Raw genomic sequence first — 20,668 nt, forward strand, 5'->3', positions numbered from 1 at the left:
GGTGTGATCTCAAGCTTGAAATATTGTCAAGCCATTTCTATTTTTTCATAGTCTTATACCCCACAACCAGACTCCACCTATGCATGCTTCAATAACATCAACATTATCATCATCATCACCCCCTTTTTCCCATTTTCTACATGCGGTTGGGGGGTCTTGTCACTTGTTGCCATCTCTCTCTGTTCAATGCCACTCTCCTACCTTCTTTGACACTCATGCCTAACTGTTGCAGGTCTTCTCTCACACAATCCATCTGCCTTTTTGCAGGAAGCCCTCATTTCCTCTCACCTTCTTCCTGTCTGTCCCGAATCTTCTTTACCAGGTTGTCTTCTGCTTTCCTGCACATGTGCCCACACCCACTGTAATCTGTTCTCCTTGACCGTTTCTGTAATTAGATCTACTGTTATGTCCTCCTTTCTTCTTCAGTCCCACAGTATGCATCATACCACCATTCTCAGGTGCTTAATCTCCATCACCTCCAATTTCTCAACTGCTCTGTCTTTACTGCCTAGGTTTCTTTACCATACAGTAGTACTGGTCACACCACTGTTTTCTACACATTACTTTTCAGCTTCTTTCAGATTCTTCTGTCATGCACTACCCACTGAGTCTCTGTGCTAGTTGGCTGTAGTCCTTGTTATTCTGGATTTGACCTCTCATTCAGACTTTCCTTCTCCTCATCCACCCCTCCCAGATACATGAAGGTGTTAACCTGATCCACTCTTTCCCTTCTATCTCAGCTTTTAGCTTCTTCTGAGTTCACCTATTTGCTGTCATTATAAATGTCTTATCTGTACTTAGTTTCATCCCATGCACCTTCAGATTTGCTTTCCATTCCTCTACCCTTGGCTGATGTTCTTGCTCAGAGTCTACGTGTAATGACCTCTCAACTGTACAGATTTTCGCAGAATGTCCAGATTTTTGCCTTATATTTTTGGTCAGTTTTTCATAAAATTGTGGCTTTCTGGCAAATTTGTGGCAAATCATTAAAGATTGAAGTTAGAAAATAATGACAGAAATTTGAGTTTTAGACTGCATACCCTTCAGAAAATTCATGCTACTGCAAAACCTGTTATTCTATCAACTTTCTAAGTTTATAAGAGAAATATTTTAAAATTGTCCCTATTTGTACCACTTTTTTCATGGCTATGTCCAGATTTCTTACTCTAAGAGGTTGAGAGGTACATGTTGATCTGTCCCCTTCAATCTGTTTGCTCATGAAATTCATCACCAGTAAGAATAGCAGTGGGATCAGAACTGAACCCTGATACACACCCACTCCTACTGGGAACCCCTCTGTAAGACTGAACATTGTTTGTACTTGAGTCATTGGTCCTTGTACATAGCTTATACTAATTATATCAGTGTTTCTGGTACTTTGAACCACTGCAGGACTGCCCAGATCAGCTTTCTTGGGACCTTGTCATATGCTTTCTATAATCTAGGAATGCCCAGTTGAACTCATTTCCAGCTTCTTCGCAAGTATCTATCTTACTGCAAACATTTATTTGGTTGTGCTACATCCTGATCTGAATCTGAACTGCTCATCTTCCATCTCACTTTCTATTACTCTGTGTATTTGTTTGTCAGTCACTCTCTCAAAACTTTCATGCAGTGTGATAGGAGTTTGATACCTATATACTGCCCACAGTTGTGAATGGCCGCTTTGTTCTTTATCACCAACACTAGCATGCGTATTCTTTAGTCATCTGGGATATACCTTTCTCTCCATAATGTTGTGAGTTCCTTCAGAAACCATTTCGCCCCCTCACCCAACATCTTGGTCATATCTACCGTGACTTCATCTGAGCTTGCTGCTTTCCCTGACTTCACTTACCTTAGTGCTGTCCTTACGTCATCTGGGATGGGCTCTTCCTCTTCTCTCACTGTAGGTTATGTCTGGGGCAGTACAGCTTCTGTAGGGTTTTCTTTATTCAGGAACTGCTGGAGGTACTCCTTCCATCTGCATTTGATGTCCTATGGACTGGTGAGTAGGTTGTTGCTGGCAACCCTTATGAAGGATGTCTGACTATCTTCTTTATTTTTCTGTCTTTACCTTCTAACCTGAGTCTCTTTGTGCCATCCACTGAGTTACTTCCCAGAAGCTGGTAGAGTGCATCTGATACATTGTTCTTTGTTATTGCAACTCCTCTCTTAGCCTCTTTGTTAGCCAAACAGTATTCCTTCCTAGCCTGGTCTGTTTTTTTCTATTTCTAACTTTTTACAGTACTCCTTCTTTCTTTTGATGACTTCCTGCACTTCTGCATTCCACCACCAGCTTTCCTTATATACCTTATTTCCATACCTGCTTCGGCCACATATCTGTTCTGTAGTCCTCACACATGCTGCTTTGAGTTGCTGCCATTCTTCTTCATCTCCACCTATTTGCTCCTCTTCTTCTTGAGGTGCTAGAGCCCCGAGTAATTCCTTGAGCTATTGTGCTTTCTCACAAGTCAACTTCCAGGTCTTCATCCTGGTCTGTGTTGACCTTTGAGCCTTCTCTCACCGCTATTTGCAACTGATTGTGGCAACCAGTGGTTTATGCTGTAGGTTGACTGCTTCACTGGGGTTACTTTGCAATCACTAATTCTACCCCAGTACCCTTTCCTTACTATGAGAAAGTCTACCTGAGTTGCATAGTGGTCACTCTTGTATGTGATCTTGTGACTGTCTATATTTCTGAACCGTGTGTTGGCTACCATCAAGCCATTTGCCAAACAGAAGTCTAGAATGTCCTCTTTCCTTTTATTGCTGTTATTCCAACCGTGTGGACACAGGCAGTCCTCATATCCTTTTCGTTATGTCTCAACATGTGCATTCAGGTCTCCTATTATAAACACCAACTCATGTTGTCTTACTTTATCTAGTAGTTCTTGCAACTGTTGTCTGAATTCACTTGTTTCCTCACTATCACAACCTTGCTGTGGGGCATTGGCTGAAATTATGAATATTTCTCTGTCATTACACTAGCGTCTGATTGCACTAATTCTTATGACATCTCTTACCGTCTTCTTAAGCCTCTTCTTCAGCATAATTCCCACACCATTTTTAGTCGGTCTTCCTTAGTAGGAGACTCTGGATCCCAAGCCAAGTGGCTTTGCTGCACTGCCCTTCCACCCTATCTTCTGGTTACATAGAATGTTCAGCTTTCTCCTTACCATCATGTCATCCATTTCCAAGCCTTGTCCTGCCAGTGAACTACACCTAGTGTAGAAACTTTTAGTTCATGTTTGGCCAGTTGATTGTTTTTTACATCCAGATTTCACTCAGCAGAGCTATCCCAAGTGTTCCAAGCTGGGCAACTGTATACCATTCGGTCAGTAGCTTATTTACCTAGGTTTGCAAAGCTTTATGGAGGCACACACTGGACAGTAGGGGCACATACAACTCTCCCACCATTAACATGAGTCCTTGACATAGGTCAAAGTAGGCTGTGACCTTAACACACTTACCACCAGCAAATACCCATGCCCATTTTGGAGACATTAGTCAACATGACCAGACCATTCAGAGACATATTTTATACCACTGAGTGGCTAGCCCTGCCACAGCATGCAGTCTATGATCCATGTTCTCGGATAGTGCACACCACAGTAGATGCCCAAAGTGGTTGGTCTGTACAACTCTTAGCCCATAAGGCACCATCTCGAGTCTCTGCCCACTGCTCACAGCTCCATTCCTAGGTGAGTTTGAGATGGACACAATCAGCATGTTTTTCAGAGGTGGGAAAAACCTTGTAGATACACATGGAGAACATGCAAATTCCAAACAGGTATTGGTCGGTGGCCAGGATTAAACCTTGTACCTTGTGCATGGGAGGTGAAGATCTTAACCATTATTTAAACTGGAAGAATAGCTTTAATAGTATCTCCCAGCTATATTCCTTATTTAGTGACCCTGCTCGTAACCACCTCTATATTTATAATATAAACCTGATTATAGCCATACTGATAAATTTCTCTGAAACTGCTTTGCATCCCGCCTATGAACTACAATATCAACATTTCTGTCCATTCTAATTATTTTGCTCTGCTCAATTTCTTTGAATTTCTAAGCACTAATCACATGATCTACTATCTTTATGACAAGCACAAATACACCTCTTCAAATGCTCAATGTTCAGCATGCACTAACACATAACTACCTTTTGTACTATACTAACAGCCTCTGCTTTCATATGAATATAATCTAATCAGCAAATGTATGTGTCATAATTAATGTGTATTATTTAACGTTTGTTCAGTATGCCGCGGTAGTATGGCAGTAGCATTGTTACCTCACAGCAAGAGGTTCTCCCGTTCGATTCTTCGCTTAGCTTAGGAGTGCCTTCTGTGTGGTGTCTGCATGTCCTCCCCACAGTTGGGTAGCATTCAAAAGACATGTGTGCGTAAATGGGCGTGCCTTTGTTGAAGGTTGGGCTTTGAGCTGGCACCTCTGCGTTTTGTAAAAAAAAAAAAAATCTACTGCCAATCATTAGCGGACTGGGGTTCCGCTGTGGCGACCCCCTACCGGGAAAAGCCGAAAGACAACATTTAATGTTTGTTCATGTATATTACTGAATAGGTTCATAGGTTCATAGGTTTATACTAGGCTATCTGCCCTACGGCATTTATAAGCCTAGCCCAAAGTTTTGCGGCTTAAGCAACCCCTTATATGAAAAAATACTGTGCCCATTAGTTTGTTGTGCCTCTGTCCAGCAGTGACACAGAGATGATTCCTGGGGTAAACCTACGATCTCCCATCCACAGGTCAAGATTTCTCTTGAACAGAGCCAGCGAGATGCTCTGCCTCACATGGACCGGGATTTTATTCCACAGCATAGGGAGTCTCTGAGTGATAAATCTATCCCTCCAGCACGTCCTATTTATATCCGTGCTAAGGTTTAAGTCGCTTGCTCTAGTGGTTTTGGTGGATTTGGATTTTTTGAGGTGGAGAATGTCCATTAATTCTGGGTTGGACATGGCCTTGTATGTCAGGCACATGTCACATCTGAGCAGACGGTATGCGACTGAATAGAGCTGGAGTTTCTTCAATCTGGCAGCATATGACAGATTTTGGAGTCCCTTTATCCTTTTGGTGAGGAACTTTTGGGGTCTCTCCAATTGCTGCAGATGTCAGGTGAGATACATCCCGAATGGGGCATTGTACTCGATCATTGGTCTGATAAGTGAAGAGTACAGGGAACAATGACCTCACTAGATCTGGATGTGAATCCCTTCATGATCAGGTGGGCAATGTAGAAGGTCTTTCTAACCACTTTAGCAACGTGAGTGTCAAAGGAAAGGCCACTGTCAACCTGGGTCCCCAGGTCCCTGATAACCTCTTCTGTGCTTAGTGGATTGCCACCTATATGGTAGCTTGGGGTTACCTTGTTTTTCCCGAAGGGTATGACTATACATTTTTTGGCATTTAACTTCAGGCCATGGCTCTGGCACCAGCTATCTGTTTCCGTGAGTCCCTTCTGAAGGATATCCTTGTCTGATGCACTTTCCACTATGGCACCCAGTTTGCAGTCGTCTGCAAATTTTGTCAGCCAAAGTCCTCCCATGTTGGCCTGTACTTCTGAGAAGTAGATGCCGAACAGTAGGGGGCCAAGGACTGAGCCCTGTGGGACACCACTTGTGACCGGCTTGGAGTCTGACATAGCGCCAGCAACTCTAACCCTGTGGGTTCTGTCCTTAAGCCAGTTTGCAACCCATCTTGTGACATATGGGTTTACATTTAAGCTGGTAAGTTTTTCTACAATACCCGAGTGGGGTATTGTGTCGAAAGCCTTTGCAAGGTCAAGGTAGGCTGTATGGACTGCCTTTGCCTCATCAATGGCCTTGGTGACTGTTTTGAAGAAGTCGACCAAGTTCAAAAGGCATGATCTGCCCTTAACGAAGCCAAACTGGGTCGGGTCCAATGTCTGCAAGTCCCCTATATCTTTGTTTATGAGCTCCATTATGATCCTCTCCATAGCTTTGCAGACTAGACTTGTTAAGCTTATGGGGCGGTAATTACCAGGGTCCGTAGAGGCACTGCCTTTGTGGAGTGGGACCACAGTTGCCGTATGCCACTCCTTGGGCATGTATCCTGTGGTAAGGCTGAGATTAAACAGCTGCCTTATGTGCGGGTTTAATTCCTCATTTAGCTCGTGTAGCACACAGCTGGGGACACCATCCGGTCCCATTGATGCTGTGTTTTTAGCTTTAGAGAGAGCAGCTTTCACCTGCGCATTTGAGATGTCTGGGAGGCTACACTGCTGGGATAGTTATCTCTCCTTTGGGGAGAGGGGTGAAGTTTGCACTGAACCTGTCTGCCAGTATGTTGGCAATGTCTGTGGGTTCAGTGATTTTTGTATCATTTTGGAATAATTCTGAGCATATCTGGGAGTTTCCACCCAGGTTCCTAACATAGCTGAAAAAGGCCTTATGATTGTCCTTTGAATCCATGGCAATTTTTCTCTCAAAATTGGCCTTAGTTGATTTTATGAGTGCTCGTATTTTTTACTAATAATGATCAGGGTGACTTCCCTTTTATGGATTTTGTTCTATCATGTAATAGCTTTCTCCTCTTATTGTAAAGTTTGTTAATGGCTGGGGTCCACCAGACTGGACATTTGCCCTTTGTGGAAAGAGTCTTGGTTTTATTTGGGATTGCCTGATCCATGCAGTCCTGGAGGTGTTCATAGAAGGCATTTGTAAGGGCTTCCGCAGCTTGGGTTGTGGTTTCCACTGGCTCAGGGCCTTGAAGGATACCACACCAGTCTTGAGTAGTGTGAAGTTTGCTTTAGAGAAGTTCTTCACTGTGGTCTTTTTTGTTTGGGGTGGGGGCGGGATGTGGATTTCTAGTGAGATTAGTTTATGATCAGATCTCACCAATGAGGGATATACTTCCGGTGTGGAGCATTTTGTCCCCATGTTTGTGATAATGAGATCTAGTATATTTTCTCCTCTCGTGGGAACAGTGACTAGCTGTTCCATGGCATTTGAATTTATGAACTCCAGGAACCGTTGGGCTAGAAAGTTAGGGCTTGAGTAATGTTCCCAGTCTATATTCGGTAGTTGAAGTCACCCAATATGATGGTGTTTGGAGATACATTTATACCCTCCAGTGTCTTCAGGAAGGCTGTGTGGGGTTCCTGAGTTTGAGAGGGTGGCCTGTAGCATGCTACAATTTGTAGAGCAGTTTTGCCTATGGTTAGTTGCACCTGGATGGTTTCCGGCTTCGTGCGTTGCCACCAACCTGGAGGTGTGGGTATCCTTTATGAATATGGATACACCCCTCCTTTTGTGGTGTGGTCCGGGTTTTGGGGCCGGAACGCATGATATGAGATAAAACCTAATAGTGCCGGGTGCTCTCAGGAGCCTTGAACCAGGTTTCAGTTACAGCACAGACATCGATGTTCTCCATACTGAGAAGGGCCTCGAGTGCGTGCATTTTGAGATTTAGACTTCTGGCATTGAGCGGCATTACCCTCAGTTTCTTCCCATTTTGTTTTCTAGGGTGGTAGGTTTAGAATTTGAGCCTTGCCTAAAAAGGCATTTTGGGGTGGCAAGAGCCTTAGCCAATATCCGAATCCCAGGGTGACAGGTGCAAGCCGTCCCTTGGCAGCGTGGCTTGTCAAGCATGTCATCCCAGGCAGACAGACACTGGATCCCCTTTGAATGACACCAGACATTAAGTCAATTGTTAAAGCTGATCATCTTGTCTCTATATTGTGGCATCATTCTTGGTGAAGGAAGGATACTGCTCAGGGTCAGGGTCATACCTGCCTGGGCTACATAATCAGAGAGCTCCTCTATGTCTCTTTTCATGTAGTCCAGGGAGGTACGTCTCAGGTCGTTCACACCAGCATGGACAATGACTGTGTCATATTTGTACTTGCCGTGGAGTGACCCGAGTGCTTGTGTTATGTGGCGGATTCTAGTGCCCGATAGGCAGCTTACTGTGACCCTCTCCTTGTTCAGCCTGGTGAGTGGGACGTCAGTGTGTCTGACTATGGAATCACCTATGACAAGTATGTTTGGTGTTGTATTTGGCCTTAAGGGCTGTAACTGCTTTGCACACTGATTTTGTGGTTTATGTGTTGCTTGTGGGGTGTCTTGAGGTAGCAGTTGTTTGGGTGTCTGCTTTGGAGGCCACTGCTGTTTAGGTAAATTTTTACTCAGAGCCTCTGAGTATGTCTTTGTGTGTTTATGTGTTTGATTCAGTGGTGTGGTAGCATTATGTGAGGCTGGTTTTGTGGTGTGTGTAGTTGCCTTCTCCTCCTGTCTGGTCTGCCAGTCCAGAGATGAGAGAGCTCAGCCTCCAGTTTGGCTAAATAGCTGCATCTCTCGCAAGTATTTGTGTTATGTGGGAGGAGGAGAGGGTTGTCTGTGTACATGAGGCAATTGTAACATTGCCTCAATATTCCCAGATTCACCAACTGGGCAGGAGAGGATGCCAGCATCTGGCCCTTCGACATGCTAGAAAAATTAAGAAATTAGGTATGAGACTGAAAAAGAGAGGACTTAGTAAGGAAGTGGGTACTCCTGGGGGGGTTTCGCAAGTGAGGGACTTTGTATAATATAGAAGTGACAAGTGCTGAGCTTTTTTTTTTTTTTTTTTGAGAAAAAAAAAAAAAACTTTTAGGAACAAGTGCTGCGCTTTTTAGTCAAGGGATATACTGTTTAGGTTACTAGTAGAGCAGTTCTAAGGGAAAAAATGAAGAACAGACTTTATGGAGCCAGAAAAAGTTTAACCTTGTTAAACCGGCGCTGCCCGATGCTGCTCTAGTGGCAACTCTGTGCTAAATCACGCTAAAGCGTGCTTTATATCAGGGGGCTGGAAAAGGCAGGAAATGACCCAAAATGGCCACTGAACAACAAGTTACTGTCTTAAACCACTCCTCTGAGGACAAACAGGCAGCTCAGTACTCCCCACTCCCACTGGTGAGTAAAGAAACTTCCCCCTGACCAAACAAAGAAAATGGAGAAGTACAGGAACCAAGACAAAGCCCAGGGATCAACAAATTAAGATCACTGGAGCAAACTAGCCAGGAAAGTTAGGAGAACAAGAACATTTTTTTGTTTTTTTCAAGTTTTTTTTTCACAGACAGAACAGAAAAGACAATAAATGCTTTGCTTTTCGATTAAATGCTATCAAAAGCTAGTACACTTGAGTGTGTTAGCCTGTAGTTTAACTTTTAAGCAAACTTAAACTAAGAAGTGCAACCAACAATTAAAGCTTATAAAAACAGGAAAAACAGGTAATACCACTATAAAATAGACAGAAACAGTCGTCGAATAACACAAATGGTCGAAAAATGCAAGGAAAAATACTTAAAATCTGGAAAGTTGCTTTTTCTGTCCTCTGCTGCTCTAGGAACTCTGCTGGATACCAATAGGAGCTGTGCTGAGTTCTCTACAGCCAGAAAAGCCTGCCAAAGCATGCTTTATAGCAGGGGGCTGGAAAAGGCAGGAAATTACCCAAAATGGCCACTGAACTACAAGTTACTTTCTTAAACGACTCCTCTGAGGACAAACAGGCAGCTCAGTACTTCCCACTCCCACTGGTGAGTAAAGAAACGTCCCCCTGACCAAACAAAGAAAATGGAGAAGTACAGGAACCAAGACAAAGCCCAGGGATCAACAAAATCAGATCACTGGAACAAACTACCCAGGAAAGTTAGGAGAACAAGAATATTTTTTTGTTTTTTTTCAAATTTTTTTCACAGACAGAACAAAAAACACAATAAATGCTTTGCTTTTCGATTAAATGCTATCAAAAGCTAGTACACTTGAGTGTATTAGCCTGTAGTTTAACTTTTAAGCAAACTTAAACTAAGAAGTGCAACCAACAATTAAAGCTTATAAAAACAGGAAAAACAGGTAATACCACTATAAAATAGACAGAAACAGTCGTCGAATAACACAAATGGTCGAAAAATGCAAGAAAAAATACTTAAAATCTGGAAAGTTGCTTTTTCTGTCCTATGCTGCTCTAGGAACTCTGCTGGATACCACGAGAAGCTGTGCTGAGTTCTCAACATTCTACATTTAAACATGTTTGTAATATGTAGGAGCTTTTCTTCCAGGGCCTCAACCGAAAAGGGGGTTCAGGCAAACCTGGTAAACAAAATCAAAACAAAATAAAAGAATAAAATAAAATTTGACTGTATGGTTAATTTATATAGCAGTGATAGCTGGCAACTGATAAACTAAGCAGACATTTAACAAAAAATACAAACAGCAAAAATGGTCATAACAATCTAATAAAGTGGTTGTTATAAATTACCTCATTTATAAAAGTGACTGAAAACAGAAGGGCAATGTCCAATGGAAATGCAGTTATTAAAGAACAAATTCTCAGTGTATGACAGAATCTGCAAAATCTGTGAAACTCATTAGGGCAAAGCACACTTGCTGAAACTCTAGGTAAAATATGTCCTAACAAGTCAGAATATGTTTACAAGTGTCACAGCTTCCCCAAAATTTAACACAACCTATGCAAAGTTGCTAAGAATCTAGGGAAGAACATGCCTATAATAATAGGGAAGAAATCATTTGAGTAAAGTTGCAGGGAAAACAAGCATTTCACACAACATAAAGGAAGATAAAACTGTTACAATGCCAGGTCCATTACCCTACTGGTGGACAAAGACTGAAAGCTCGAGCTTCAATTGCCAGTGGTTCCACTCACCAATGATTAGAGTTCCTACATAGGAAATCACTGATGGTGAGTTGTGCCAGCAGTGATGCCCTTTTTGGGGGAGGTTTCCCATTCTTCAAGTTGGCACAAATGTAGAGTTGGTATATATTAGTGCAGGGCTACATGGGGCTTGCCCCCACATCAGGAGGTACAGGAGGATCCTGCAAAAAGCACTTAAGAAGTGTTTTTCGTCAGGTTTTTGGGTGAATGCTGTTCAGGGATTCTGCTCCTTGGTGCATTCACTTTTGTCCCCTCATAGGGAAAGCTGCCAAATCAGTAATCAGACCTCCCATGTAGCAAATAGTCATTCATCGTGCCTTGCAATCTCTTGAGAAGGAAATGGACAAATCCTCTGATAATCATAGACAATTGGCTAAAACCGTGGTATCTAATTAGCATACATTATACATATTCATGGATGGAATAGTGACAGATAAGAAAAAAGCAGCACATCATTATATTTTTGCTTTTATTTCGCTATAGTGTCTCACATACACATTTACAAGACATTTACAAGAACATAAGTGTTACTAACCCAAGCTAAGCCTTTCCTTTGTAATACAAAATGCACAATTATATTGTTGTAGCAAAACACGCTCTGTATTAAAAAATGCTTTCTATCACAAATGAACTAAGTTTGGTAGCAGTATTACAAGTTAAGTTTCAACAGATGAACTGCTGCTTAACTATTGTCCAGTAGCACTTAGATGAAATATATCCTGAAACTCCAAATACATGTTTTTTACATTGTATCTTAGTTAATTTGCAATGCAGAGAACAAAACGTGCACTGCACTATGTGACAATGCTCCGCTGAAATATGTTCTGTCTCTCACTCTCATATATATATATATATATATATATATATATATATATATATATATATATATATATATATATATATATATATATATATATTAAACTGCTGTCAAAAATGCCAAGTTATCTAATTAACAAGACACATTACATTTATCTGCTATTTAACTACTAATCAGTGGCATATAAAGGAAAATTCTGCCTCAAACACCAAATGTAAGTTTTAGTTGCATCTTAGTTAAAATACAAAGCAAAATCTCACTAGTATGATAAAATGCTGTATATCAAAAAAAGCTATATATAAAAATAATGTATATCAAAAATACTATGGCAATCATACTGGCAAGACATATACTGACTTGTTTATCACACCATTGCAAGTTTTACAGCTGCAACTTAACTCTTTTCAGTGGCATGTACGTGAAAAATAACCTCCAACCTGAAATTCAAACAATGTGTTTTCATCCCAATGCATTTTGGTATTCTGTGCTATATTAATACATTTGTATCTCTGCTACTGCTTCTTATGTAGGTTTTATTACAAAATGGCCACTGTGTGACCACAGATCATAAAAGTCTATGCCACTTGTGTTTATGTTGGCAAAGCATCGATGTATAGATTTTTTGAAAGCCTGTACTGCTGCGCAAAAAAAAAAAGATTGACTTCATCTTTTGATGCAGCGTAGTCTAGTGTCCAACATTTTAAATAGATTGCTCATAGAAAAAATTTGAAAAAAAGAAAACAAATATCTCAGAAGAGTAAATCCCACATGACAAACAACTTTAATTTAAGACATATACTATAGCTCTACAGCAAGCAAAATACTTTACACTTGTAGAAGTACTTTTGTCTCACAAGTGTAGTGTAAAATACCTCCCAACCGTGTGAAATGTTGATCAGAGAACTATTCTTAATTCAGTCATTCTCCATTTGCCTGCTTCATCCAGTACAGGGTGATGACCCTATAGAAGCATTCAGTGTTAGAAAGTGAGAGAAGTAATTTCAGATATGCATAGAAACACACACACACACACACACACACACACACACACACACACACACACACACACACAAACATTCAGTGACACATAGCACAGACACCTATGGGCAGCTTATAGGATCACCAATTCACCTACTGCATGTCTGTCAGATGTGTGAGGAAATCAGAGCGAAAGCAAATATGGCTATTGTGAGGACACATACTCTGCACAGAAGATACCTCACCTGAGAACTGAGCAACTAAGCATTATAAGGCAGCAATGCTAACTGCTTTTAATACAAGCTGTGAAGATTGGAGGAAGATGGGCGAAGGCTGCCAGCCTAGTCAAATGAATTTGATACATAATTCTATCAATTGTATAAATAAATGTAAAATACAGGCTTGTATTATTAAATGAAAGAAAACACTGTAAAATGTGAACTTCAAGATTGTTGCAACATTGCCATCTGCTTTAAGGAAAACCAAGCCCAGCATTTCAAATGTGTCTTTTGAAGCTGAAAAGATCTTATGAATCTCTTTGATGTTTACAAGTCGGCACCAGTGAGTCTGGATGAAGGTTTCAGACCCATTGTTTTAAGGTTAAAGTAAAGGGCCAGAATTTACATGTGGAAGGTGCTTTATTGCTCTGGTTTCTGCTAGAGTGTATATGTGAAATACCTTTTATTGTTGTTGTCTCCAGCGCAGGTGTTAGCTTGCTAAATAATGCAGTTTGTGGCCTGAAAAAACCTAAGTGTCAAGATTATGTAATTTGGGAGGGCCTCAGCAGAGCTGTTGGTTAGTGTTTAAAAACCATTGTTCAGTGAGAGACTAAAAGCATTTTGATCTTGGTCATCTAACCCAGCACTGCTTATGCTTTATGTATGTAAGTAGGATTATAGCACTGTGTTTTCTCTTAAGATTAGCTAAAGATTAGAAAGTTAGATTGTGTTTTTCTTTAACATCAGACCTGTCCTACTGTATTATTTTAAGTTTCTATGTGATTTCTGAACTCTTAGATATCTCTGTGGTGTAGTAATATTGTCTTCTGTTTTAATTATTTATTATTAAATATTTTAAAAACCTTTACCTGTGGCTAGTTTGTGTAGAGATAAGCTCTAGAGTACATTGGATATTTTTAGAGGTTATCGTAATAGGCCACTGTAATAAGCCTTAGACTGTATAGTCACATTACCAATTGGATAATAATATTACACAGTACTAACTGGACACCCTTTTAAGGGCCTTTTAGTAGCTGATAATTATATTAAGCTGGTGGTGGCAGCAATTACTACCGTATAATCTGGGTAAAGGGGCACATCTGGAGAATCTGTGTCAGCCTTTCCCAGGAGTGTCTGTGAAATTGTATAAATACAACTTATCTCAAAGTGTGGGTGTGTGTCAGCTACCTGGGGAGGGACACGAAGCACTGGTTGGACAGAGAGGGTACTGGAGGTTAGCTTGCCAGCTAGGCTGAGATCTGGACCCTATAGCTGTGCCAGTGGTGAGTCTTATTGGGGACCTGGTGAACAAGGGAGCAACCAGCCCCAGACTGACTGTTATCTCTGTGTGCACTTAAGGGAAATTGTACTTTACTGTGTGTATTAGTTATCCTTTCCTCTTCTAGGAGATGACCTCCCTGGTGTTAGTGGTGAGGATTGAGGCTCTTTGATTGCTGGGCCAGGGTGCGGTCATCACATATTGGGGGCAGTGGTGGGATATCCTATCACATATTGGTGGCAGTGGTTGGGATATCCTATCACATATTGGTTTGCTGTTGTGGGATCCACATCACAAATTGATTAGGTGGCAAACACTAATTGGCTTGTAGTGGTGTGGGTAGAACGAATTCCTGTAGCTTATGTACAGTGATCTCTAAAAGTGTTTTGTACTCTAAAACAGTGACTCAGTGTATACTCAGAGTCCAGATCACAATTGTTTTATTTCTTTTGTTAGCTTAGTGTTAGTCAGGGTGAGCAGGCAGCATGTCAGCAGAGGAGTATGGAAAGCTGACAAGGAGCCAACTGGCGGAGATGTGCCAGGCTAGGGGACTGGTGCATGAAAACCTGACTAAGGCAGACCTGATTGCAGCCTTCATTACAGCTGATCAGAAAACAGCAGCCTGGAGAACAATCAGACTGACAGTGGAGATACAATATCCTCTGAGAATGGACAGCTCAACCTTTCTGCAGTGGACTTAAAAATCCAGCTGGAGCTAAAGAGACTTGAGTTGGAGGCCAGGCATATGGAACTAGAAGCAGCTGAGAAAATGAGGAGTCTACAAGCTGAGGAAAATGAACGGCAGAGGAGGCATGAGAGGGAAATGCCGACTCTTCACCAGAGTCATGAAGGTAATGGGGAAGGGAGTAACTGGACCCCAGAAGCACAAAAGGTCAGTAAATTTCTTCCGCAGTTTAAAGAGGGGGATAATTTTGATAGCTTCATTCATATGTTTGAGCAGGTATGTAAACAGTATGAAGTTGACCAAGGGCTCTGGGTACGGTTCCTGACCCCCTTACTCCATTGTAAAGCTGTAACTTCTTTAGCAAAAATGCATGACACTGACTGTTTTGATTATACTCCTGTAAAAAGACACTTGTTGGAATGTTTTAAGTTAACACCTGAAATGTGTAGGAAAAAGTTTTGTGAGCATAGATGCAAGGCAGATGAAAATGTATGTGAATATGTTGCTGAACTGAGCACTTATTTTTATAGCTGGGTGAGTGGATGTCAGGTCACCACTTTTGAAGGGCTTGGAGAGCTTTTGCTAAGGGAACAAGCCCTTAACACTTTGCCTGAGGACATGAGGATCTGGTTAGCTGATAGACAGTGTGCTACATCAGAGGAGTTGGGGAAGAAGGGAGACCTATACCTAGCAAGCAGGGCAGCCCTGCACAGGAAAGGAACCCCCAGTACTGCTCATGGGACTAAAGTATCCCATGGTGGGCAGCACAGACTGCCCCAACAGAATCTGTCAGTAGCAGGGGAAGCCACTAGTCCAGGTACATGTCCAGGAGCTAGGGTTAAATGTTTTGAATGCAACCAGTGGGGCCATGTGGCATACAGATATCCATGGAGGCAAGGTGGGGAACCAGAGTTGAGGGAGCCAGTAAGTGGGAAAGACAAAATGCCAACAATGGGTTGTCTTGAGACAACAGGGGTATGGAACTAAAATCCTGCAGATGTCCTGAGAGGGAAGGATTTGGATGAGGCAGTAATATGTACTTATGCAGTTACATGCAGTGAGGCTAGGAGACAATCATGCGGGCCTGGTAGCCTAGGGGAGACCCAGACAGACTGCATACTTGCAGCCAGGGCTGCTGAGGTGGTTACTTCAGGGAGTGAGCTACGCTGTAGCAGTGAGACTGAATGTGAGCCATAGCTGCTTGTGGGTACTGATGTTCCCTTAGACAGGGTAACTGCAAAGGTAGAGGTGAGTAGTAGTACCCAGACTGACAGTGAGGCACCACTGTCAGAGGATGTCAGACTTCCTGTGGAAGGGGAGCTGGGAAGGGTTACAAGGAGAGACTTGAGACAGGCTCAACTCTCAGACCATACATTGCAAGGCCTGAAGCAGGTAGCTAGGGAGGCACCTGATTCTCAAGGGAAGGGGGAATCTGTATACTGGAACAAAGGGTTACTGTACAGAGAGTGGACCCCTGAAGGAGGGCTAGAAGGTGAGAGAGTACAGCAGCTGGTAGTGCCTAGAGCTTTCCATCTGGCGCTTCTAGCCATAGCCCATGATATTCCCTTTGTAGGTCATATGGGCATAAAACATACAAAGAAGCATATTATGCAAAACTTCTATTTGCCTGGAATTTCCAGAGATGTAACAGGGTACTGCAGGACCTGTGAGCAGTGCCAAAAGGTAGGCAAGGCAGGAGACAAGGTGAGAGCTCCTTTGATGCCTTTGCCTGTGATTGAGGAGCCATTTCAGAGGGTAGCTATGGATATTGTGGGTCCTCTGAGTACCTCAAGTTTCACAGGGAAAAAGTATATCCTAGTGGTAGTGGATTATGCTACATGATACCCTGAGGCAGTGGCTTTGTCCTCCATTGAGGCAGAAAAGGTGGCAAATGCTTTGTTAGAGATTTTCAGCAGGGTAAGTTTACCAAAGGAAATACTGTCTGACAGAGGTGCCAATTTTATGTCAGACCCGCTGGCTTGTCTGTGGAAGTCCTGTGGGATGAAGCACATGAAGACAACCCCCTACTATCCCCAGACTAATGGTCTTGTTGAGAGGTAAAACTTTACAATCAAGTCCATGCTACGGGCATTTGCAGATCAGTTTAAGAGGGAGTGGGACAAATATTTGTCCCATGTGTTGTTTGCTTACAGAGAGATTCCCCAGGAATCCACAGGTTTTTCACCCTTTGAGTTGCTGTATGGGCATAGGGTGAGGGGACCTCTAGATTTAATTTGAGATGAGTGGGAAGGTGAGTGTGAGTCTCACAAGGAGTCTGTTGTGGCATACGTCCTAACCCTCAGGACAAGGCTCAGGGAGCTCATGGGCTTGGCCCAGGAGAACCTTGCAGAAGCCCAACAACAGAAAAAGGCGTGGTATGACAAGAATGCTCAAGCTAGCAAGTATGCTGTAGGGCAGCAGGTGATGGTTCTCATTACTGACAGACACAACAAGTTGCAAGAAGCTTGGGAGAGACCCTACAAGGTGGTAAGAAAGGTAAGTGATGTTAACTACATGGTGGAAATGCTAGGCAGAAGGCAGGGGCACAAATTGTACCATGTTAACATGATCAAACCTTACCATGATAGGGAGGCCCTTTTGCTGAGCATTTGCATTGGATTGCAGGAGGAGTCTGAGAGAGATCTTGTGACTGATCTCCTCAGTGATGCTTGGGCTGACATCTCGGTGGAAGGGGTAGCAATATCCCAGCAGCTATCTCCTACCCAGGTTTGATAAATCTGAGCAGCGTTGCAGGAGTTTGGGTGGGAAACCATGGAGCACCCACATGGTGCAGCACCAGGTGGATACAGGACCCCAAAGGCCTATCAGGCAGGCCCCTTATAGGGTGCCTGAGAGAGTCAAACAGACTCTGAGGGAAGAGGTACAGGAGATGTTGGAATGAGGAGTGATTCAGGAGTCCAACAGTCCCTGGGCCTCCCCAGTGGTACTGGTGCCAAAGAAGGATGGCATCACCAGGTTCTGTGTGGATTACAGGAAATTAAATAGTCACACAGAGGCAGATGCTTACCCCATGTCTAGGATAGGTGAGGCCCTAGAGCAGCTGGGTCGGGCTAAGTATCTTACAACCATTGATCTTACCAAGGGTTACTGGCAGGTGCCTTTGACTCCCAGTGCTAGAGAGATGTCAGCCTTTGTGACTCCTTTTGGCTTGTATGAGTTCACAAGGATGCCCTTTGGGATGAAGAATGCACCAGCAACTTTCCAGAGGCTGGTAGATCATATATAGCAGGAGCAGGAGGGTTTGCCCTTGCTTACATGGATAATATTGCTATCTACAGCCATTCCTGGCAAGAGAACCTTCAGCATGTCAGGGAAGTGCTGGGCAGACTGCAGAGGGCAGGGTTGACCATTAAGCTGAGCAAATGTCAGGTGGGGATGGCAGAGGTCTCCTACCTAAGACATAGAGTGGGGAGTGGTAAGATAAGGCCAGAACCTGCCAAAGTGGAAGCTATTCAGGCATGGCCTGCACCTGTTACCAAAAAGCAGGTGAGGGCATTCTTAGGGACAGCAGGGTACTATAGAGAGTTTGTTCGCAATTCTAGTAGCAGAGCTGCTCCCCTCACAGACCTGACAAGGAAGAACAGGCCAGATAAGGTAGTGTGGACCCCAGCATGTGAGTAGGCATTTCAGAAGCTTAAGGAAGCTTTGGGAGGACCCTCTGTGTTAGCCAGTCCAGACTATAGCAAATAATTTGTTGTGCAGGTGCATGCTTCAAACTATGGGGTGGGGGCTGTACTTAGCCAGATTTCTTCAGATGGAGAAGAGCACCCAGTGTTTTATCTCAGTCATAGGCTCCAACCTAGGGGAAAAATGCTATGCAGCGGTAGAAAAGGAATGTCTAGCCATAGTGTGGGCACTACAAAAACCTCAGCCTTATCTGTATGGAAGAAAATTCAGTGTGATGACAGATCACAGCCCTCTAACATGGTTAAACAGAGCCAGTCAGCAAAATGCCAAGTTGCTAAAATGGAACCTGGGGTTGCAAGCATATGATATGTCAGTGCAGCACCGCAGTGGGAGTAGCAATGCCAATGCAGATGGCCTCTCAAGACAGGGAATGGGGTGAAGTACACCCAGATAGACCTGGAACTCTCAAGCGATGTTTCTCAAGGACACTTGAAAAACTTGCTTGAGTTCCCCGAGAGGAAGAGATGTGAAGATTGGAGGAAGATTGTCGAAGGCTGCCAGACTAGTGAAATAGAATTTGATACATAATTCTATCAATTGTATAAATAAATGTAAAATACAGGCTTGTGTTTTTAAATGAAAGAAAACACTGTAAAATGTGAACTTCAAGATTGTTGCAACATTGCCGTCTGCTGTAAGGAAAACCAAGCCAAGCATTTCAAATGTGTCTTTTGAAGCTGAAAAGATCTTATGAAGCTCTTTGATGTTTACAAGTCGACTCCAGTGAGTCTGGATGAAGGTTTCAGGCCCATTGTTTTAAGGTTAAAGTTAAAGGCCAGAATTTACACATGGAAGGTGCTTTATTGCTCTGGTTTCTGCTAGAGTGTATATGTGAAATACCTTTTATTGTTGTTGTCTCCTGAGCAGGTGTTAACTTGCTAAATAATGCAGTTTGTGGCCTGAGAAAAAACTTAAGTGTCAAAATTATGTAATTTGGGAGGGCCTCAGCAGAGCTGTTGGTTAGTGTTTAAAAACTATTGTTCAGTGAGAGACTAAAAGCATTTTGATCTTGGACATCTATCCCAGCACTGCTTATGCTTTATGTATGTAAGTAGGATTATAGCACTGTGTTTTCTCTTAAGATTAGCTAAAGATTAGAAAGTTAGACCTGTTCTACTGTATTATTTTAAGTTTCTGTGTGATCTCTGAACTCTTAGATATCTCTGTGGTGTAGTAGTATTGTCCTGTGTTTTAATTATTTATTATTAAATATTTTAAAAACCTTTACCTGTGGCTGATTTGTGTAGACAAAGTAGGCTCTACAGTACATTGCATATTTTTAGAGGTTATCATAATAGGCCACTCTAATAAGCCTTAGACTGTATAGTCACATTACCAATTGGATAATAATATTGCACAGTAATAACTGGACACCCTTTTAAGGGCCTTTTAGTAGCTGATAATTATATTAAGCTGGTGGTGGCAGTAATTACTACCGTATAGTCTGGGTAAAGGGGCACAGCTGGAGAATCTGTGTCAGCCTTTCCTAGGAGTATCTGTGAATTTGTATAAATACTTATCTCAAAGTGTGGGTGTGTGTCAGCTACCTGGGCAGGGACACGAAGCGCTGGTTGGACAGAGAGGGTACTTGAGGTTAGCTTGCCAGCTAGGCTGAGATCTGGACCCTATAGCTGTGCCAGTGGGGAGTCTTATTGGGGACCTGGTGAGCAAGGGAGCAACCAGCCCCAGACTGACTGTGATCTCTGTGTGCACTTAAGGGAAATTGTACTTTACTGTGTGTATTAGTTATTCTTTCCTCTTCTAGTATACAACCTCCCTGGTGTTAGTGTTGAGGACTGAGGCTCCTTGATTGCTGGGCCAGGGCATGGTCATCACACAAGCTATAGTTTTTTTGGTATTTATTTGCTAATGAGTAAGTCCACTGGACACGAGCATCCTTTTTCAGGGGTGACCTTGGTATATTCTCTGGTTAAATGAGTTGTTTAAAATCACACAGCAGGGAAACAAAAGTGGAAGGAATCAAACCATGTACACCAGACTACAGGAAGCAAATGGCTAACAGCTCATAGTCCTTAGCCTCTGTGCTAACTGTCTGACTAGGTCATAAAATTATCAGCTTCAAAACGTGATAATTCTCAGATCTTTATAATAAAGCAGATTGTAATATCCACTCTGTATTTCTGCTCTCCTTCTTGATGTAGTGAATTATTTTGTAATTAGCATGATGTAATTTGAGTTGTCACTATATATTGCATCTAAACAACAACACAGGGAAAAAGACAAGAGCTGACACTTAAGATTCCTGCACTTCAGTTACATCACGCTCATACTTTCTGATTTCCCTTCCC

Source organism: Protopterus annectens, chromosome 3.part1 (assembly GCF_019279795.1).
Source record: "Protopterus annectens isolate FY-2018-M chromosome 3.part1, PAN1.0, whole genome shotgun sequence".
Taxonomy (NCBI): Eukaryota; Metazoa; Chordata; order Ceratodontiformes; family Protopteridae; genus Protopterus; species Protopterus annectens.